The following is a 23,924-nucleotide window of genomic DNA, read 5'->3' on the forward strand; positions in this document are numbered from 1 at the left end:
TCATATTTTTCTATACGCCTCAAAAGTTCGGGTTTTTTAGTATCTTTTACCTAATCTGCGTTTTAAAATGTATCAGATGTTATGTAAAGTGCTATTTGTGAATTATAACCATATAAATTCCTACTTCTTTCTACTTTTTGATCCACTAGCAGAGTTAAAGCTGAATGCAACGCCCTTAGCCAGGGCTTGGAGAAAGCTGTAATGTCGGACTTCTCTCCAGTGGCTATGAACGCATCACCGCTCGCTCTCTAACGAGGAGTTGCGACCCGCCCCGGACTTTGAGCGGACATCCGCAGCAGCCAATCGGCGGCGGGCGATGCTGAAATTAACCAATGGCGTGTCTGGAGCGGCGTGTAAGTGGGCGGGTGTTTCTGTGCAGCAGGATTCTCTGTGCCTTGCTAACAATAGTCTGGGATCGGCAAGTTTACTGTTAAAAAAACAGCCAGGAGGGCGACAGAGCGGAGCAGAGCTGAGCCGACAGGAGAGCAGAGTTTGCCGAATACATGAGACGGTGTGTCCCGGTGTCGGAAATAATCACCCAACATTCTGGGATTTACATTTGCAACCAAGGCAAGTGGTGAGTGAGCCTGTCGACTTTATTTCTAAACCTCAAAATAAGCCCCTCATCTTCATTGTCAGACAGGCATGGTGCGTTGTGAATTAGGGGCTCATTTGCCTGTGAACAGGAAGGAGTTAATGGTTACTGTAGGCTGGGATCACACTATTATTATCTTATTCTTTATCTACATGCATGTATTAACGCCCCGGACCCTGCAGGCCCATCAACCCGCATACAGCGGATTTAAATCAGCCACGACGAGGTTATTATAGTCGGAGGTGGATGGTGATTATTCTTTTATTACACCGGTTTCCTCCCAGTTTACCAGCTGGCTGTGATAACATGGGAGTTTTTTTTCTTCTCGCGAACTGATAACACGACAGGGCGAGTATGAAATGAATGAATGAATGAATGAATTGATGTATGTATGAAAGAAATCCTGCCAGTTTCCACTTTTCCATCTCTGAAATCTACCTCAAAGGATACCACTGACATGATTCATCAGAAAGTCCATGCGGTGCCCAAATCCCTTTTGCTGTAGCCCAAGAATAGACATCTACACTGCTCTGCTCTCACTGTAACGCCCTCAAATCTCTGAAATTATTCTGATTTTAAGTGTATTCTTGAGCTCTTGTTATTTGGTGTGATGAGTTTTAATTAGACAAGTAATCAATGTTTAATCTTTTCAACCAGACAGAGCTGTTAGAAAGCAGAAATCCTCTCATGTCTCGTAAATTATCTGTGTAATAATCCCAGTATATTACAATAAGGCTACCGACGTGTCTGCAGTACTCAGTAGTGACTTTACAGTGTCCTCATTGTGACCTCTTGCAGATTCACATCACCTGCTGTATCTTAAATTGCTATAAACTTTCTAATAGTTTTCTATGATACGTAATCTTTCTGAAATGCACTGGGGCTCTTGTTTCCACATGGCTCAGCAGAAATCACTGCACTTCTCTTGATCCTGCAGAGTTCAGTTGGTATTTACTTGTCAGTAGATTTTGGGGGGTTTTAGTGGCTTTGGCAAGTCAGACAGTGTTTATATCTGCTACATCTTATTGATTACAGACAGGCAGACAAGGGCGCTTTAACTCTCATTTGGCATTTTGATCAGCATTAGGAGTTAGTTCCCTTCTCATTACTGCCTATTGACCCTTCAAACTCTGCCTCGTTTTTGATTCAGCTGGACAAATAAACTCATTTCTTTGTCTCTCTGTGTTCTTGCCAGTGCATACAGTACAGCCTTTCTCCGGCTGAGTTGGGCTGACGTTGCCCTTTGCTCCCTGTTGTTATAAAAAATTTCCCCTTCATCTGAGTGACCAGTTTCCTGGATAATGAAAAGCTGTAAGTGTGAGAAGCTGATTAAAAGGGTTTGCTCCTGAGCTGTCTGTCCCACTGGCAGAGAAAAAAAAAAACTTTTAATGATGATTTGATATCATTTTCGCTCGTGTGCTTGATGTTGTTTCACACCTGTATAAGGGGGCATGATAGTGGAGAGAGGGTATTATTTCCAGACGGTTAAATGACCGTGATAATTATTGGCTTGTCATTTTGATTACCGGCTCCCTTAAAGGACCCTGAGACTTCCTGCTGAAAACCTCTGCTGTAGGTTACATGTGTGTGAATTTGAATGGAGCATGGTTCATATTCAGAGTACGACCTCGACTCAAACCACAGTAAACTAGAAGAGGGTGTAAAATGAGCGGATAGTGGAATATTGCATTTATTATTATTTTTCTATCTTTGATGGGTCCCACAGATAAATTAATTATAATAATGATGCAGGTTCAAAATCAAATTTCTAAGATAATCCTGGAAGAAATGGGAAGTTGAATCCTGATATTAGACCTGAAACAATTAGTCAATTAATATATTAGTCGATCGAGAAAATTAATCGGCAACTAATTTGATAATTGATTAATTGTTTGTTATTTTTCAAGCAAAAATGCTAAACGTTTCCCTCTTCCAGCTACTCAAATGTTAAGATGTTCTGCAATTTTTTGGGGTCTAATTTCATTGTAAATTCAATATCTTTTAAGTTTGGACCATTGGTCAGACAAAATAAGACATTTGAAGATGTCGCTTTGAACTCTTGTAATTGTGATAGACCCTTTTTTTATTACTATCTTCTGTCATTTTTTAGGCCAAGCAATTAATCCAAAAAATAATCAGATAAATCCATACTTTAAATTTTCTTTTAAGAAGGTTTTAAATTAAGAAAAAAACTACACAGAATGATGTTGTGTATATTTTCTTTATCTGCTTGCTCCAACTCTACTTTGAAGCTATGCGCTTAGTAAGATTTTCAAACCCAGGACTCCATTTTTTATGACTGCAGAATTACATCCTATTTAAATATTGTTAATGTAGCTGGAATTATTTGGGTTTGGGTTTTGGGTTCTGCATTAGAATTTAAATAAGTTACTGTTGGTTTGAAGAAGCTTTTGTAACGATGGATCGACTGGTGGGTCTGGCATCGGTGAAGATGTTTCAAAAGCAGCAGTATCAAAACAAGCTCAGTAAATGAAATAGAGAATTAGATTTGATTGCATCTGCTTCCAGGCCGTCCCACCAACCACAGTGTGCACTTGAAGTAACGTGAAGCCAGTGACAGTGAAGGAAGTCCATTTTTTTCAACTCAAGTGTACAGTGGTGAGTGCCTGGTGTCCAGTCACATCCGATCAGAAACATGAATGGAAACTCTTAATTCATTTATTGATACACCATCTTTCCATGTTAATCAAACCAGTTATAGCTGAACATGTCAGAAATGTTTACGTATTCAGACTCTGAAAAGGCAAAATGGACTTCCTGGTTTGGTTGAGCAGCAGCGAGTTGAACCCATGGATTGGATTATGGTTTAATAAGGGCAGTGGCGGCACAGCGGTTGTCATGGAGACCTGGGCGTGGCGAAAGGAGTATTTTATGGCCTTATGTAAAGCATGAGGCCACCCAGTTGTCGCTTTGACACCTCGACAGCATGACTGAGAGAGAGGAAAGCTGGGAGGAGTTAATGACCCATTTGGCTCTTGTGGCTTTGGGCGTGGCTACTTCAGGAGAACAAGGACAGTGTGTGTGTGTGTGTTATCATGTGAATGTGTGTGTGTGTGTGTGTTATCATGTGAATGTGTGTGTGTGTGTGTTATCATGTGAATGTGTGTGTTTTTTCCTTTTGGCCGGTCTTTGGGCTTGGTCTCACCTGTCATTGAAGTTATTTTTAGCCCTGAGACAGTTTGTTTGGGCTCTGAGTGAATTAGACCTGCTACAATATAAGCTACTTACTGCCAGGCACACGCGCACAGAAATATACAATGTGCTTAATTTCAGTCATTTATTTTATTTTCAGTCTCCTAATTCTGCAAATGAGATGGGAAAAAATCTGTTATTTCTACTGCAGTATTTAACCCATGTTTTAGTCGTTTTGTGAAAACTCGTCGTACATTCAGTTTCAAGAAAAACTGAAATGCTAAATCAAGTTGCTGTGCTTTAAAGGTGGGGTATGCGATTCTAATCCAGTACACGTCTTTTTGTCAAATTCAGCAAATATCTCCAAACGGTCCGCTAGCTGTCTGTTCAGTGTGTGCGCTGAAAAAAAACCTCTGGTGTTTGTACACAGCCCTGGATCTGTAAATGGGAAATAAACAAAGTGGCTCGGACTGGGGCAGACAACACTATTCCAGAAATTCCAGCCATGATTTGTGCGTCAGGAAACGTTAAATGACTTGACATTCAGCATACTTTTTAGTTTGCCAAGATATGCTGTTGTTGTGATGTTAGCTATTGTAGCAGGAGAGTTGTGAGTATCGCTGTCTGGAGCTGCTGTGCTGGCTCTGGGAAACAGTCTCATCCTCTCTGACTGTTAGCTTCTCAGCAGCAACTGTAGCATAGTTTGCTAACACACAACCTAGCTAACGCTAGTTACGTTACTTGCTGTGTTGTTGTTTGCTCTATATCATGGTATTTGTCATGATATTTGATTTCTCCAGAATTGCATACCCCACCTTTTTAAACCTGCAGTAACTAATTATTTGGCCACTTGGGGGCAATGGAAACAATCTGTGAACTCAACGCTGACATACAGTATTATCACCATTAATATGGCGAACTTTTTAGCAAACAGCAAACTATTTACACATCCAGCATGAGCAACATTAGCTTTCATTTGGAGTCGTGTTTGTTCCATATTTACTTTTCTTTTAGCTCTGTTTTTGGTCTCCACCAACTCTTGAGAAAACTATCTGTCTCTCTAAATGCTCCAGTGTTCACCTGCTAGTCTCTGTCTGCTATTCGCTACTGAGTGGTAGTGTACAGTAGGTTTTTTGATCTATTTTACTGAAAACAGCCACCTGCTGCAGTCAGAAACGATGTTATGAGAGCGGTAAGAGTGAACCAAAATAGTTGAAAAACCTAAGTCTCTGTAGACTTACGGGAAACTACAGAGTCCGGTGATAATTCTCTGTGGGTTCGTCACTATGAGTGGCCACTACAAGTAGTCATGTGATCCATTCTTAATATAAAATTTTGATTATAGCCGGTTTAAAGAAAGGTTTGCTGTGTAATAACAATTATGAACTTGCCTCAAAGTAAAACCTAAATTAAATGAAGAAGTATTATTTAAAACTAGATAAATGTAGAGCTGATTCCTTTTATTAATTGATTAGTCAGTCAACAAGAAACTGTTATGATAATTGATTTATTGTTAGTCATTTTTTTTATGCAAAAATGCCAAACATTCCCTTGTTCCAGCTTCTCAATTGTGAGGATTTGCTGCGTTACTTTATCTAATGTGATAGTAAACTGTATGTCAAGTGTTGGACTGATGGAGTGTCCAGTTTGGTGTCATCAGATGTCTCTCTCTGCTCTTTGCTGATGATGTAGTTCTGTTTGATTAATCAGGCTTTTTCCAGCAGTGTGAAACCTCAAAGTCTGAGGCCTTGGTACTCTACCAGAAGATAAGGTTGTAAGTGAGTTGCTGCCCCAAACACCGAGTTCAGGTACCTCTGAGTCTTGTTCATGAGTAAGAGTAAGATAAAACGAGACTTTAAAGGAATAGTATGATATTTTGGGAAATAGTCTTATATGCTTTCTTTCTTAGAGTTAGATGAGAGATCAATATCACTCACATGTCTGTATATAAAGCTACCACCAGCAGCTGCTTAGCTTAGCTTAGCTTGGCATAAAAACTGGAAAAAGGGGGTTAATAGCTAACCTGGCTCTGTTCTAGACTCCTAGGAAGTTACTGCGCCTGGCAAAGAAATAGTCACGCACATAACCAAAACGTATAATTTTTACACTTCAGCTTTTGTACAGATTAAACAAACAAAATATAGGAACATGTCAGTGAGCTTTAGAGGTGCTGGTAGGCAGAATTTGTTACCTTTGGACAGAGGCAGGCTAGCTGTTTCCCCATGTTTCCAGTCTGTCTGCTAAGGTAACTGGCTGCTGACAGTAGCTTAATATTCATACTGTATCAATCTGCAATTTTTCTAATTTCTGCAAGAGAGTGAATAAGTGTATTTCCCAAAATGTCTAAACTAGTCCTTTAACTGGCAGATTGGTGTAGAGTTGCTTGCATTTTACTGGACTGTGGTGAAGAGGGAGCAGAACCTGGGAGCACATCAGGAAACCCCAGGAGATGGAAGATGGGGCACTAGACTTCCTTGCTTATTTTCAAATTATTAAAGGATTTCTGTAACATAATTAGCTACAGATACCAAGTGCAAGTATTCACTGGCAGATTTCTACAAACAATAATGAACTAAATTACTCATTAAGATGACTATTTTTCTTTGCACTCACTCACTCACACACAGTACCAACAGAAATAGTAATATTGGCTGTGGAGCAACCAGAAGTCTGCCAGCAGCTGAATAATGGATAGTCTGTCTGCCTGGAAGGCTGCTGGAGCTGCTGGAGCTGCTGAGCACGGCGTCTAGACGAACCCCGACAGCACAAAACTACATGTGCTCTCCTCCTCTCTCCATGAAACAGGCTGCCTGTCTGATTTTTTTTTTATCCACTTCATTGATGTGAAGGCAGATGAAAGGGAGGGTGATGGCGCATCTCTAAGCTGTTAATGGTATGGATCAGGATCAGAAAGATAGTCCTAATACTGTGGGTGTAATTATGATCAGACTTGGAGAGCGGTTTGAAATATTCCACTTGACTAGCTCTGCTTCAGTTCATTTTCATTTAGGAGTCAGAGCACTGTTTGATTAGAGAACAGGAGAGGACGAAGCTTTTACAGCTTTTCCATTTGGGGATAACTTCAGTGTAATTTAATCTGTTTTCTGTCAGCACTGATCTGTCTTATTGTATTTGCTGCAGTCAGAAGCTCTTCAGCATTTCCACCAAACACTAGGTATAGTACCCTTGAAACCCGCACCTAACCCGTACCTACATGTACCTAAACCCTAGATCTGTTTTGTGTTTCCACCACAGACAGTACAGGCGGGATTGTTACCAGATGGAAATAGCTGTGTCAACCACGTAAGTAACGTGACATCCTATCTAACACGATACAGTAAACAAAGGAACACAAGAATACAACGGAGGACATCGACTGTTTCGTGTTCTTTCTTCTCAGCTGCTTTGATTGAGAAAATGGAGTGGTTCTATTGGTACCATCCACAACTTCTGCCAGTGGAAACGTGAAAATAATCGTTTTAATGTGTAACGAACAAACTGAACTGAACTGGACTGCTTGGTGGAAACATGGCTTCACTGCCTGTTGTACTGCAGGTTCGCGCAATCTGCAAGAAGTCACAGGCCTGTCCTTGAAATCCCGTATAAATAAACTCCTTAGAAACACTATACAAAATGTCTAATACCACATGTTGTAGTTTTCATGTTTGTGCGATCTCCATATGTACGTAGACGGCTGCACTGTAGCTTACATGGCTACAGAAACTATACAGGGCTGATATTGGAAAGCGAACACACGGCTGTTTGTCGCTGCATTCAAAGTTCATAAGGGTTCAACTTTTTCAACTTACCGCTGCGGCTCGTCATGTGACCATAGCAGTCATAGAAACTACAGAGAGGGAAACGATAACAGGAGCTGATTTTACAGGTATCTGAGTTCCCTGAATTATTTACTTCTTCAACAGCAGAGAACAGACAGAAGAGATATGGTACTGGAGCATCATCAGCCTCAAAGTCTGATTATTCAGTCTGGGACAATAAACAATGTTTATGATAGTAGTTAGCAAAACTTGCTATATTAATCGTATCATGTTGCTTACCATTTCCTCTATTTTAAGCTACAACCTGCTCTAATAAAAGCCTGGCAACATTGTTGTTCTGTGATTTGAATCGGCAACTGCTTGCTTTTTCTAGCAAAGGTATCTCCAGGCTTTTTAGGATGGATGTTCCATACCAGTACACAATCATTAGGATAAAATAATTTGAATCAATGAATCCAGTACTGATCCTGCTCTTAACATTTATACAGAAATCTCTCAGTTGTATGTCTAAAAATCTCGACAGCAGACAAACACAACCTGAACATGAAAATATCAGCAAGGACTGCTGATAGTGAAGATGGTTAAGGCCAAGTCCCAGCTTCTTGAGAGCTGACATCATATTTGTGTGTGTGTGTGTGTGTGTGTGTGTGTGCGTGTGTGTGTGTGTGTGTGTGTGGAGCCCAGAGACCATATGGTGGAGGAACCACCCACTCATTGGGACCAGCCACACACTCCTTTACTTTTAATCTGCCCTTTCCCAGTATCACATGCACACACTTTCAAACACACACAAGCAGCTAAAACTCACACACGTGTAAGAGAGATAAATGATAGAGTGACAGTAGGTCTAATATACAGAGGAAGGTTGTGTGTCACACCTCAGTCCTGAAGTCTACTTTGATCAACCAACTGTGATTGTGTGTGTGGGTGAATATTTCAGTGCTGAAGTATTGCATTCACACCCTGCAGCCTTGCATCCATAGAGAGATACATTGTGTGTGTGTGTGTGTGTGTGTGTGTGTGTGCGCACACATTACATCATTACATGATTACATACTGGGTTTTTTTTTTGGATAGTGTTTGTCTGCTTGCAGATGAACACATGAGTGTGTTTTTTTCACCACATGACTGAGGTGACCCTGTCTCGACTAACAGTGTTTGGTCAACACACACACATGGACAAGGTGACTGGGTTCACACAGTATGACTCTATGTTCGTCCGGCCAAACCGACCAGGGCCTGTACAACAGAAACGTATTTTCAAAGATTGTGATTTAACACCTCAAGTCGAAAGTCCTCATAAATAGTTTCTTCTAAATTTCAGGCTCTTCCTCAATATTTTTTTTACCATTATGTTCCAGCTCATAGGCTCAAATATATTTTTTTGCTTGTACACAAAAAATCCATAAACAGTCTTGTTGCTAGGGCTGCATCTAATTATTATTTTCATTATTGATTAATTTTTCATTATTACTAAATTAATCATTTAGTCTATAGAATGTCAGAAAATAGCGCCCATCAGAGTTTCCCAGAACCTAAGGTGACGTCTTTAAATGTCTTTTGTCTAGCCAACAGCCCCAAACACAAAGATATTCAGTTTATTATGATATAAAACAGAAAAAAGCAGCAAATCCTTACATTTCAGAAACTGGAACCAGCGGATGTTTGGTATTTTTGCTTGACAAATGACTTAAATGATTAAAAGATTGATTCTGTTAATTAACTAATTGACTAATTGTTTTAGAACTAACTGTAAACCATTTTAATGTCAACAGACCATATGTATAAATAACAATCTTAATGTGTGAAATAGTGTACATTGTAATAGGATGTTATATAAGACATAAGAGAATATAAGAGAAGTGGTACTGACTAGCTGAAATGGTTAGTCGATTTAAAAAATAATAAATGAATCAGCAAGTTTTGAAGTTTAATCATTTAAGTCATATTTCAAGCAAAAATGACAAACTTCTTCCCGTTCCAGCTTCTCAAATGTGAGGATTTTCTGCTTTTTTATGTCTTAACATTACAGTAAACTTGAATATCTTTGGGTTTTGGACAAAAAAAGACATATGAAGACTCACCTTGGTTTGTAGGAAATTGTGATGGCATTTTTGTTATTTTCCTGACCTTTTTTATAGCCCAAATCATTCATCAATTAATTGTGAAAATAATCAGCAGATTCAATGATAATGTAAATAATCATTAGTTGCAGCCTTAAATCTTCTGTCTGTGTAAGTCTTAACAGTCACTCAACAAGCAGTCACTGAAGTATCCAGAACTGGGCTGTAGTGAATTAGTTTTTGTATGGAAAAAGGAGTCAGCACATATTCTCAGGATGATACAGGTTTTAAGAAATTACAGCAGAGTCTATTTGCTTGCAGTGCAGTAAAGTGTATCCCATCAGCATTTACAGTGATGGCAAACTAAGACTGAGCCAGACAACATGTTTAACATCTAGGGCCGACTCTCAACACTTCATTCATGGAATGGACTTGACTAGTATCGAAAAGATTTGTCTTATTTCTTCGCTTTAGTTTCTCTGTGTGGGATCAATATAGTTTAATTTATCTTTGTTGTTTAATTGATTAGTCAGTCCACAGAAATTAACTGATAATTAACCATCTAAGTCAAACATTTGCCTTCTCAAATGTGAGGATTTTCTGCTTTAATTAATCTGTTCATTTTATATTATTGTAAATGGAATATGATTTTTATTTTACTGTTAGTTGGACACAACAAGCAACTTGAAGACAACACGTGGGCTCTGAGTAATATTTTCTGACATCTTATGGACCAAATAATTAGCAGATTAATAATAATGGAAATAATCAGTAGTTGCAGCCCTAGACTTGGGCCACATATTAATGAATGATTGTAGATCTGGGTCAGGGTCTGCTGTGACATATACAACACAAACATTTCATTTCTCTGTTGGAAGGAGGGGGAGTTCAGACCTATCGTGATATTTTCAAATGCCAAAGTCATGATATCATTTTTACAGATATCACCCAGCCACTAGTAACTGCAAAACACTTCAAAATATTCAAAGATTGAAATGCAGAAGCTGTAGTTTCTCTCTCTCCTTGGGTCAAGCTGCTTTTTTCAGTTTTTTCATATCCTTCCTCGATACCTCCTCTTCATCCCCTCCTCCTTCTCTTTTTCCTTTTGCCATCCTCCTCTTATCTTATTCAACCCTTTCCTTCTTCCTCTCCATATGTATCTTTCTTTACTATCCTCTTCCTCATCTGTCTCTCCTTTCTTTCTTCCTCCTCCTTCCTGCTCTTCATCCGTTTTGCTTCTCTCACCAATTCATACTTCTACTCTCCTCTATCTTACGTAACCAGTGAAGCAACTATAATACTATTATCTATAAATATCCCTTCATTTCTCTCACTGTCAAATAGAGGAAATCTTTTTGTTGCTCTATATTCATATATATCCACTTCTTTCCATCTACCACAGCTAGGGATTCTCTCACTTTCTATCTCTTCCTCTCACATTTAAAGCAGAAGGAAACTTTTTCAAATCAAAATGAATGAAGTTGGCACATTTCATCTGTAGTGCTTGACATTTGTGATTTAAAGAGAAAAACACCATCAATGTAGAGCTACATGAAGATCAGCTGGAAGTGTGCAGAATACAGGGGGTCACTCAAATCTTAATGATTGGATGAAATTATCTGTTTTTCTATATTGTAAAGTTTATTTGCATGTTGAAAGGTGAGGAGCAGCACAGAAAATGTGACTGACGGTGAACAGGAAGCTATATAGATCTTGCTTGTGCCGCAGCTGCATGTTCAGTATATAACACTGCTGCTGTTGCAACCGGGATCTGATTTAACGTGCGAGTAGTTTTTCACACAGCAGCAGGACGTGGTAAAAGGAGTTTGTTAGCTTGCTGAGGAGTCGGAGGTGTCCAGCCTGTCACCTGCAGCTCTTCATCCAACAGCTCACTGTGGCTGCTCCCAACTCTTCCATTACTCCCTGACAATAAAAGCCTACGCAGGTTTCACCGCGTGAACTATTTGTAGAAAGAAAATAGTTCCTACATGAAACTGCTCACAACAAATCTGTGGATTATCTTGAGTAACCGGGTCATGATTTTTGGAAAGAGACATTGCTGTTGAATTTTTCAAATGTATTATTTTGGCGCTTTGAGCATCACAAGCCGCGTGCCATATAGTCCCATTATATTCAAAAAAGGCAGACATACGGCCGATAGCTCCAAAACTTAGCAACTCACACCAAAACAATCTAGATGGATAAATAGCACTACAGGTAAAAAATATGTATTTTTGATTTTGGGGTGAACTTTCCCTTTTTAAGGATTACAAATTTGAACAGTTTACTAAACAAATTAAAAAAACATTTTAAAACTTGTTTCAAAATGTCTTCAGTTATTTTTCACAGCCAGTAGGATGTTTAATTAGTGTGGTGTTGTTGTATATCTTGTTGGAATGTCAAATTGTGACAGCTGCCATCTTAACTCCATCTCCATCACATCTCATTTTTATTGCTTTATATTTTATCTTCTGTGGCACCTTTTCTCTAATTTCTCTCTTTCTGTCTCTGGCCTTTTCTGTATCACTTGGTTAGTGTCTTATTGTCTCTTAGATTTTGTCAGAAATATTTGGTCAGATTTGTTTCCAGAGTCTCTCCATGCCTCTTTCCTGATTTTCTTTTTTTCCTCGGCTTTATCGCTCTCATGCCAAGATCCATCTCTCTCTGTCTCCCATCTTGTCCTTTCCCCAGGGGGATGTTTCCTGCTGTTTTCTCACCTCCGTTTTAACAGAAAGACAAGAACAACACCCTCCTCCCTCGCCCACATACTCTCCAAATTTTAAATATGGCCAGTCAAGCGCGTCAGCTTGCCCTCTACATGCACTCTTTCTCTCTCATATTAAAAATGATTAACTAGTTAGTGTTACATTATAGGGAAAAAACAGTAATCAGTGTCATGTCGCTGGACTTCTCAAATGTGAATATTTGCTATAATATATATACATGTATATAATGTTTTTTTTTTGTTTTTGTTGTCCTCTCTGAAAATTGAATATCCTTTTGTTTGACTGTTGGACAAACAAAAGCAATGTTAAGACATTAATGTGGGTTCTGGAAAACTGTGATGGCATTTTACAAGATTTTCTGACATTTTATAGCTCAAACAATCATCGAGAAAACTTTCGGCAGCTTAATTGATAATGAAAACAATCATTAGCTGCAACCCTTCCTAAACTTAAGTCTGTAACCCTAAATTATAGGCTACTGATGCTGCAAGACCTCCAGATATTTAGTTTTAGATTTTTAGTGTAAGAATCCAACATATTTTCATGTGTGCCTCTTTGCCAGCTGCTTGTCAGCATTCATCAGATGTTGGCATGCTCAGCAGGAATAATTAGGCTTGCAGCCATTAAACCCAATTATTCTCACATTTGTCTGCCATTACACGCACAAGTAGTCTGACTTATTGTATGTGTGTGTTTCACCTCACAGATAAGACCGACCCCGACCCGGTCGGGGGAAACAAAGCCGGTTTTGAGAGCAACATGTTGGATTTTCAGGCTGATCTTCATGTTGTTGTGGTTGTTGATGCTTCAACCTTGACTTGAACAGACAAAGCTAATTTGGAGCTAAACCTGCCCAGTCTGTTCTAATGGTAATGTTGTTACCAATGATAGCAAAGAAGCTGAATGTATGGCAGTAGTCGAACTCAAAGGTGCTTCAAAGGTGTTTCACAGTGATCAATATTATCCTTACTAAGCTTTTAGCCGAGCCATATTCTGTAATGATATGATCTTATCATGGTGTCGTTCTACAAGTGTCTGTTGTCCAAATGATTTATTCTGAGCAAACTGTCATTAAAAACTAACACAATTAGTTAAGTCTTGGGTCTTAAGATTTGGGTCTGATGTGATGGAGAACCGTGGAACACAGTTCTTTGCTTTGAACATCAGTTTACGATTATTTTCTCTATTAATAATTTAATCAGAAAATGGTGTAAATTGTCCATCACACTTCCCTGCAGTCCAAGGTGATGTTCATCTTCAGAAGTCTTGTTTTGTCCAACCAACTGTTCATTTGACAGTAAAACAGGAAAAAGCAGAAAATCCTCACATTGGATAAGTTGAAACAGAGGATGTTGACTTAAACAATTAATCAATTATCAAAATAGTTGGCGATTGACTAATCAATTGATGAAGTAATTGTTTCAGCTACTGAAAATATCCTCATTAGTATCATGATAATGATAGTGACTATACTCCAGACATAAAACCTTGCCATACCAACGATGAAATCCCATAACCTGTACAATGCTAGACAGAAACCACCACTTCTGTATCCTAAAAAATATTTTTTGTTTTGAGTTTGTAATGACTGACACACCGGCGGGCTTGTTAAGGTGGTTAAGGACATCCAATATGGCTGCCAGAAGAAACCTTTTGTCACACCCTACACCCAACAAGTTTTCAAATAAAGCAACAATGTTGCCACGCCAACGATTAGTCTGATCTGAGTGTCTCACTTTGATTCACAGACATTTGTGATTGATAAGTTGAAATATATACCACCTATTATATTTAATGTTACCCGGGCATTGGTCTAAACTATTAGTACCTTCTGTCTTTACCTGGATACAGCAGCTCTGAATGTCTTGCCTGAACTGAGTGAGTTAGCTTAAATCAGTGCATCAGATAATAAGTTGTGTGTCTGTATGAGAGACCTGCAGCTCACCTGTACCTGTAGCTTAGTGAGTGGATGTATGATTAGCAAAGGCTAAACCTGTGCCAACTGCTACTCTGTGTGTGTGTGTGTGTGTGTGTTTTCTCACAGTAAGGTGTGAATGTGTGGACAGCTGCAGGGTTGACTCTCACCTCCTGCCCTCCTTCTGTTTGTCCCCTCCCCCCCTCTTTCTCTCTCAAACCCTCATCTGCTCAGCCACGTCTGAGTCCCCAATGATACCAACACGTTGTATACACACAAACGGCTTCCTCCTCACTTATAACATGGCAGACTGTTTGTTTGTGTGATGGCATGTGGACCCCATCTGCTAAGAAAGACAGAGAGAAGCCCTGTCCTAACCAATGTGAATATATTCCAGTATTTTTTGTGAATGGGATTCCTTCCACAAATTGAAATGATTTTTTTTTTTTTTTTTTTATAAAAGTTTGCCACAGAAACACCATCACAATAGGAGAGACTAGGATTTCTTTTTGCTCATTTTGGTCTCACATTCACTCCATTCCAGTTCATCCCAAAGGTGTTGGATGGGGTTGTGGTCAGGGCGGCTCTGTGCAGGCCAGTCAAGTTCTTCCATATCAAACTAGGAAAACCATATCCCTAAGCCAGGTCCATATCTATCTTTATGGACATGGCTTTGTGTATGGAGGAATTATTATGTTGAATCTGGAAACTGTTGCCACAAAGGTGGAAGCACACTATTGTCTAAAATATCACTGTATGCTGTTTCTTTAAGATTTCCCTTCATTGGAACTTTTAGACCAAGCTATTAAAAAAGTACAAGAGCAGACCAAAAGTATGTGGACTGGGGTGTCTACATACTTTTGACCATACACTGTATGTCCAAAAAGCACCACAGAGCGCCACAGGAAGTCATTCCTGCCTGTGGCCATCAAACTCTTTAACTCCTCCCTCTAAGTGTTAGTCTATATGACCCTAAGTCACTAAACTGGACATTGGACCATTAACATCACTGCAATACTTGACACAATTATGCAATATTCTGTGTTAATACTGCTGTGCAATATATTCTGTTTTCAGTTGAATTTATTGATATTTATTCATATTTCTATTACTGCTGTGCAATATCCTCCGTCTCATTATAATCTTAATAAGCTACACTTAACTTGACAGGTCATGCACTATTACTTTATACCGTATTATTATCATCAACCGGTAAACCCACTGTGTACTTCACACTTATTATAATTTTATACTTATACCCACTTGGCACTTAATTTATCTGACCTGTATTATAGTGTATTATATTTTTTGCTTAGTACTTCTATTCCTGTGTGCGCTGACGTGACTGTGAGCTGCTGTAGCAAAAGAGTTTCCCCTTGGGGATCAATAAAGTATTTCTGATTCTGATTCTGATTTCTGATTATTTGAAAGGAGTTTATGGTTTCACCTGTCTGTCTGTTTTCAGGATCAAATGGATCTCTAAAAGTTATTCCAGGATCAGTTGATTAGATTTTGGTGGTGATCGAGACTTTGGATTTCTGCTAAAAGATTTTTATGATGCTGATTGTGTAGTGTGTGCAGTACAAGACATAAAAAACACAGTAAATGATTTACTGAATAATTACAACTTTCACTTCTGCTTCTTCTTAACAGTGTGTCGTTCATTTCTCACCATGTCCAGTTCTGTTGTAAATCTCTTTTACTGAGTCTTTTACTCAGATTCTCTCTGTGATCATCTCATTCATATTTTCAAGTTATTCACGTTTTTAAAGTGTTGTCACTGTCATGCCCTTCTCTTTCGACGCTGTTGACTGCAGGACTATAAAAATGTGATTTGATTAAGGGTCATAAAATGCTAACAACCCAGGAAGTACTGTTAGCCTGTGCTAGCCTGCTAGCATTTTCTCCCTTGTAAATCAAATCTGTTTAATACTTGTGCGGATGTCTGACAGCAGAAAGAAACAGAAATTGAAATATGTGTTAATGATATGTTTTGCTTATACTCACACAAAATTAGCTTACTGTTCCAGGTAACGTTGAGAACTGATCCGTATCCTGATGATTGATCGAAAGATTTATTGCTGTGTCCTTTATGAGCAGGTGGAGCGAATTAAATTTTTTTAATAGCCGTTGATAAGCTGGACCTCATTTAAGAAAGTGACAAGGTGATGACCAGTTTGACAGCTGTCACTCTCTGTTTCTGTGCAGGCTGCAGGTTGAAGCTGTCTCTTTGCCTTTCTGTGAGAGGAGCGACCCAGACACGACATTAACAGGTAAGCTTGGCTGGTGTAACACATACGGCAGCTCAACTCTCTGTTGTAGTTGTAATTCGGAGTCTGTTCTGTGGATTCTGCGCCTTGCTCAGGGGCACTGTGGCAGTGAAAGACCCATATTATCATAGTGACTGAGGTGGATGTAGTGATGGCTGACTAAACAGTTTGACGTTTGGAATAAGTGAGATATAAATTGGGTTCATGTGTATGCAGTGATTTGTGTGATTTTGGCAAAATATTGGCACTTAAATTCTCTTAATTTGGCTTTCAGTCCTGTATTGACCAAGTTAATTGCTGGATTCTGGAAACACAATGACATTGCTGAAAAATAAATCAGGGGGGTAAAAAAAAAGCAGATCAGACACATTGGAAACAAACTTCCAGGTTAGAATTGATCTGGATCAGAAAATAAATGCGAACGATAAAATTATTACCAAAACTGTCGACTGTAAACATCCATCACAGTTTACAGACAGACGTTCAACTTTGACTTACATAATCATGTGCACACACAGTTTTACTGATATTTTAAGTGGGGTCACTTTCAGTTTCCCCTATATATAACAGGGTATTTCAATGACATATGTAATGGGTTACATCTTATAGGCACATATATGAAGTCCATTGTTGGAGGGTTTGCCTGCAACCATCCTGTGATGTCTTTCCTGTGAGCAGCCAGTTTCATCCAGTGCCATTATCTTATATGGAAATGTGTCCAGGTGTAGTGTAACAGATCAAATAACTTCTGTACCGAGTATTTTCATTATCTCTTTAGCAATGTCTTGCCAATATTAAAAAAAACTAACAGACACGCCCAGAATATATGACAATGGTCAGCCATTTGTTTTGTTCCTGAAAACCCCTTTGCATAAACTTCAGTTTTGGAGTCCCAAAATATCGTAATATAACTCTCATCAGGACCTTGAGTTGATGGTCTGGTCTTTTCCATATATCATTCCAATCATCCTCCGATATCTCCATGCTTGATTCCCTTTACCATATTCAGGTTGACACAGACAGTCGAGTAGTTTTTGAGTTTTGTATTCTATAGTATAATCTTACTATTAGATGTTTGTTGTCTTTAATCTACATGCATCTTCTCCATCCTCCGCTTGTTTAATTTTTTTTACCAAAGTAGTCTCTGACCTGGAGATATCTGAAGAAATATTTTTTTCCAAGGTTAAATGTATTCATGTATTTAAATATCTTGCAAAACCTAAAGTTAGCTATATATTGGTGCATCTCTACAAACATTGGGATGAAAGAAATTTTTTTAAGATGAGTTACTGGTGTCTTTATTCAGTACATTTTAATGTTACTGACATCTGCTAAATTCTCCATATGTTTGAGGCCAAATAACTGCATTGATAAGACAAAACAAGCCAGTTAAATGCTGACTTCTGAATGTGTTGTTTTATCCAAGACACTGAGAGTGTTTATTAAACATGAGCATTTCCTCAGTCATTTCTTGCCGCAGTGATTTTTAGTATTAATTTTCTCAGTCAGTGGCTCTGGTGCAGGTTACCCTGCAGACATGCTGTTCATTAAATCATTTGTCACAATAAAGACATTTGAGAGGAGCAGCACATTAGTGGACAGTGTTGTGGTTCACTGAGGGAAACCAGAGTTTTTCACATTATGTAAGTTGGCTATAATGGGATTCTGGCCTGATGGCTCCCAGCATACACTGCAGCCTCCATTATTTATGGGGTTGCCATAGTAATGGAGCTGGGTAGGGGCGGAGCCTGGCAGCTGGTAGATCAGGGATGGAGACAGACACACAGGTGTGCTGGGGGGGTTCTGTGCGGGTGTGTGTGTGAGGGTGGGGGGTTTACTGTGCTCATGAGAACAGGGACTCGGAGGCTTTGCCATGCATTTTTTATGTACTGCATCACTGTGTGTGCATGTGGGAGCTCTGTTTGCCTCTATGTGTGTGTGTGTGTGTGTGTGTGTGTGTGTGTGTGTTGGAATATTGCCACATTGTGTGAGTATTTGTAATGTACAAGCAGGCCTATAAAAGGGGTGGGTGATGGGATAAAATCCTCTGTCATGGTTAATGTAATTTTAGTAAATCTTCTGGATGTTCAATGGGAACCTGTTTATAGATAAAATGAACATGACCAATGTATGATTCAATGTTTTTTAAAAATCTACAAACTCAAGGTACTTAATCATATTGATGCATAAATCTTATAAGTCCAGTATTACCATAAAGCAGTCCTGCACATTATTTTGTGGCATTGCCCACTTTAGTCTACAACCTGGGAGACTGTCGACAGACCTCTACGACCTGCAAGGCAAGGGTCACGTGACCGACAGACAGCCAGAGGTTCAAGTGGGCTAGTTTTCAGTAGCCTTGCTAGCTTATCTGCTTGTACTATAGAAGGTGAACTGTGAAGAAGTGCATAGCACAACCTTGGAGAATTAGTAAGTCTCTGTACAGCACAGGCAAAAATGCAGTAAAGCTTGTTAATAAACCTGCTGTTTCTTCTTTCACTGCTGTTTAGTTTTTGCCAAATTGTGATTTAAACAATGCAAAAGTTTTGAAATCTAAAAAGGAAGCTCATGAGAGAAACAAACTAAAAACTTGTAGCAAACTAACTTACATTATGACATTGTACCCTTCATGAATATTTATGCATGCCTTATTGTGATTTGAAAATCACAATAAGGCTCCCTTCAAAATAACTTACTTTTAAATTTCTTTATTACAGTATTATCTATTAACAGTAGTGTTCAGGTAGTAAATGTGCTAGCAGATTAGCTTGCTAGCGATAGTGCTTGCTTAGCTTCCCTCGTTTGTCACGTCAGCCCTGCAGGTGTGCGGTCCGTTGAGATTCTTCCATACAACCAGATATATTAAAGAGATAACTCCTCGGTCGATGTCTTCATTGGTCCACTTGATTCCTTAAATCCGAGGCCTGACCCCGGGACCAGAGTCGGGCCAGGTTCAAATTATATTCAGTCTAACCGGGTCTGGAGGGATCCCGTTTATTGGAGCAGGTCTCTGGTCTCTGATCATGTGGTGCATCGTCATCGTTACAGAAGAAAAGTGTTTGTTGAGGCAGACGTAGAGTGTGAACTGTGAAATGCAGGAAAAACGTGTGGCTGCGATTTTCCACAACAGCTGCTTTTGGTGGAGCATCATGCTGCTGCTGGTGCTGATATTCTGTTTCTCTTTGGTTATGTTCAGTTCGACTGCATTTTGGATCAGGTACAATTATCCTAGGCTCCATTTGAATCTGGTCTGACTCACGTTCCTTTCAGATCAGATCTATTAATTCATTAATTTATGCACATCAGGTTCAGGAAAGTTTTCCAGGGGTCTGTTTAGGATTGGGTCAAAAATGTTGGCCTAGTGAAAACTTCTACTACTCTGTATTAACGGTGTGGCAAAATCTGTAAGTGACCGATTTCTATCGTCTGATGGCAAGTCATATCGCTTCACCCTGGTGTATAAAATACAGTGAGATGGTGTGTGCATGTTGTTGTGTGAGAGGTTCATATATATCCTACATGCAGGGATTTGCTGAGCTGTGACATTACCAACTGTAATGATGTGATCGTGTCATTTTAGAGTTTGTTTTCACATACAGTATGTAGAGTTTGGACTCATGTGATGCATAGCAGTGGAACACAGTTCATTGCTTTGAACAACAGTTGGATTATTTTACGGTGTTGAAATTGTTAATTGAATAATCCAAAGTATCAGAAATCCCATATCTGTTTACCCAGGTGGGAAAGGTGTGTGTGTGTAATACCTTTTGAGACCGGTGTATCACTCCTTGGAAGTGTGTGTGTAATATGAAGCTGATGGATTTTGTGTGTGTGTGTCTTCAGGGCTGGGCTGAGATCACCACAGCCCTCTAAGAATCACATTGCACACACACACACACACACACACACACACACACACACACACACACACACGTACATCAGACATCCAGTTATAAGCTAGGATACACCCTTCACCCACACACATAAAATGTACACAAATGGAAGACACACACATCGTACTGTAGCTATTATGTACAATAACACATATGCAAATAAACACTAAAAAAGCATGGACACCTATATAACATGCACCTACATACACACTTGCACAGACATGAGTGGCACATACACACAAAACCTGCTCATGATCACACCCACATGCTGTTTTCAGTGTGTTGAATTTCTTTTACTGTAGCGCTGTTGAGCTCTTGTTTTCTAGATGTGGAAAATAGATTTCTTTGTATGTTTGGTGAGAGATATTCATTGCTAACTTCCCATTATCTCAGAAGATATCGATGTTTCTTACTACTGGCTTATCACCCCTTAATGCTTTTGATGCTGAGCGGTATGAGTTTGTAGCCCTGAGTATTGATAACTATCAAGTAAAATGTTGCTGATTTTTAAAAGCTGTTGTACAGATGCCTGAGACCTTTGGCTTCTTTTGATAAATAAATAAAAGGTTTTATAGAAAAACATGTTTATAATTCTTAGAGTGCTGTATTTAAGTATTGTTTTGATCTCCACACCGAAACTTGGGTGTCAGCAATGGTATCAAAAACTATTAAACATTACCCAGCCTTTTGAGCATAATGTTGACGTAGCAAAATCTCAACCAGAGCTGGCCACAATCTTAGTAGGCCTGCATCTAACGATTATTTTCATTAGCGATTAATCTGCCAATTACTGGCATCCATTAATTGTTTAGTAAAATGTAATACATGTCCATTCCTGTTTCCTAGAGTCCAAGGTGACTTCTTCAAATGTCTTGTTTTGTTCGACCAACAGTCCAAAATCCAAAGATCCTCTATTTACAAAGATATAAAACAGAGAAAAGCGGCTAACAATCACAATTGATAAGCTATTTTTGCTTGAAAAATGACAAACAATTAATCGATTTTGAAAAAAAATTGCTGATTATTTTTCTGTTGATCGATTTATCGATTCATTTAGAGAATGAAGTAAGAGAGAGCGAGAGAGAGAGAGAGTGAACTCTCAGACAGGGTTTCCAGTGAAAAATGGTTTTGTCTAAATTCCAGTGGACTCATGTTGCTACTCAGCTTTCTTTCTATTCTTTGATCCCGCGCTCTTTATTCTCCTCTGGCCCCCACTTGCCCCCTTCCCTCTCTCTCTCTGTCAGTATTTCTCTCTCTCCTCCTACTTTGTGTTCTTTCAGTATGTCTCTCGCTCCCGCTGGCCCACTTAGTCTCTGTTTTACTTGCCCTTTTTGTCCTCTTTTGTCTTGCTCTTCTTTTTGTGCTATCTCATCGTTGGGTCGCTCAGACCGGACAGATTCCTCTATTCATTTAGTCTTTTTTTCAAATTTTGTTCTTATTTCTTTCTCCTTCCACACACACATTCACATGATGAATAGCTATAAGCAGAAAACTTTCCAGATAGATTAAACGGAGCGAGGGCTGATGTGATGAGGTAAAGACAAGGAATAAAAGTGTGAAAAAGACATGAGAGAGAGAGAGAGAGAGACAGGAGGTTCAGCTGCTGTCAGAGTTTAAACGTATTTTTGCAAATTACTGTCCAAATTATGGCCTGCAAACCTCCAGTTTCATAAATTACTAAAAACAAAATAGCTTTTAAACATTGTTTTCTTGAATGCATCATACAGTACATGGCATACAGCAGACACACACACACATACAGACATACAAGGACAGGAACACACACACACACACACACACACACACACACACACACACACACACACACACTCTGCAGCTTTGTATTAGCCAGACTGTAAGAACCTTCTTCTGCTGGGCTGCAATCTATTGGACGCCACGACTGATTTATCTCTCTGTGTGTGTGTGTGTGTGTGTGTGTGTGTGTGTGTGTGTGTGTGTGTGTGTGTGTGTGTCTGCTGTATGCCATGTACTGTGTAATGCCTCCCCCATGTTTATGGCTCACATTATGCTTTTCTAACTGCTGTGTGTGTGTGTGCGTGTTCATTTATTTCATTAATGGTATAGTATAGGGTAGAGTGTATATCCATGTTACTGACTTGATTTCTGGTGTATGTGTGTACTTAAGTTTGCATTAATCCTGTTAACATCATTAGAGGACTTGCCACTTAAGGCCCTGCAATGCACCCTGGGATTGCAAAGAACTCTTCACTCCGGTGTCCGTAGGGCGTCTTCACTTTCTCTCCTTCAGCTTCTCATCTTTCATAGCCATGTTCTTTCTCTTTTTTAATGTCCTTTTTTCTTTTTATATTCATGTCCCTGTTGGCTGTTCTCTTTCATGCATTCCTTACATCTTTTTCTATATATTTCTCATTCTTCCTCTCCTTTTCTTTAAGTCTTCCCTTACTTTTCACTAGAGCTGTCCCGAGCTGATCTTAAGGGTCCGGTCTGATCCGATCCTTGCACATTTCAATGGTTTGGTATCAGCTAAATTTTGAATATCAAATTCCGATCCTTTCTTTACTGCACTCTACTGCTATTGTTGCATAGCCACTCTCCTTTACGACAGCCTGTAGTGTGAGCATACTGGTAGAAAGAGTGTGTGTAAATGTGAAATATTGTTTGGGCGCATTGTTTGAGTGACTCTGAGTTCTGACATGGAGGTTGGCAAAATACATGCTAACGAATCTGTCATCTCTCTTCTCTCTTCCTTATTATCAAAGAGCAGTTTACAAAACATTCAGGTAGCAGCTTCTCATTTTTAGTTGAAATGACAAGTTGCTGTTGCCAGATCATATCAGCTGCCACTGATTAACGTTAATTCTATGAGTAACTTGCCAAAATTAAACTTGTTGTAAACTGGTGTTGGTTTGTGTGTCTGTACTCATCAAAGATCATTTGTGAAGGAAGAAGATCCTCCCTGTTTCACCACTGTAAAATCAGAGTGAACTGAGTGTTTTTGCAGTTCCAACAACTCCAACAGAGTGAGACTTCTTCTCGAGTAAAAACATCTGCCAATGGCGTCACGTCAATGTCAGTCGCAATTCTCCCAGTTAAAACTTTAACTGGGAGAATGTGACTGAAATTGACACTCATATCAATTTAAGCTTATAAACTTAATATTTTTGAACCAGGCCTTCCAGTATTTTGGATTAAGTAGCTCATTAGAAATAAGCTGTGTCAGATTTAGTAGCTACAGCTGTTGTTTCAATGTGTCAGATACATATTTAATCAACATTTAGCAGATCGGACTTGCTATCGGTATCGGCACTCAATATTAAAGGACTCGGATCGGGATCAGAGCCAAAAAAACTTGATCTGGACGTCCCTATTTTTCACTCAATGCACATGTCTTTCTCCCTCTACCTTTGTCTCTTTTTGTAGTTTTTACTCATTTGCTCTGCTTTTATTCTACCCATTTAGGCTACAATTTCCTTCCCTCCATCCTTCTTTGCTTCCTTCTTTCCTCTCTCCCTCTGTCCTGGTATTTTCCAGCTCTTCTGCTTCCTGTA

The 23,924-nt window shown here is 39.2% G+C and overlaps 1 protein-coding gene across 4 annotated transcripts in view; it reads left to right on the forward strand.

The window, feature by feature from the left end:
* The first annotated feature begins 382 nt into the window (after window positions 1–382).
* Window positions 383–23,924, forward strand: part of pak1 (p21 protein (Cdc42/Rac)-activated kinase 1) — a 74,592-nt gene continuing 51,050 nt past the window's right edge. Inside the window, exons 1-3 of one of the 4 annotated variants that reach the window (XM_044203328.1) lie at window positions 383–577; window positions 7,004–7,051; window positions 16,440–16,504. The gene's annotated coding sequence lies outside the window, so the exon portion shown is untranslated. The remainder of the gene's footprint in view (window positions 578–7,003; window positions 7,052–16,439; window positions 16,505–23,924) is intronic. The other 3 variants (XM_044203329.1, XM_044203324.1, XM_044203330.1) reach the window with 3 other exon arrangements.

Source organism: Siniperca chuatsi, linkage group LG7 (genome assembly GCF_020085105.1).
Source record: "Siniperca chuatsi isolate FFG_IHB_CAS linkage group LG7, ASM2008510v1, whole genome shotgun sequence".
In the NCBI taxonomy this organism is placed as follows: Eukaryota; Metazoa; Chordata; class Actinopteri; order Centrarchiformes; family Sinipercidae; genus Siniperca; species Siniperca chuatsi.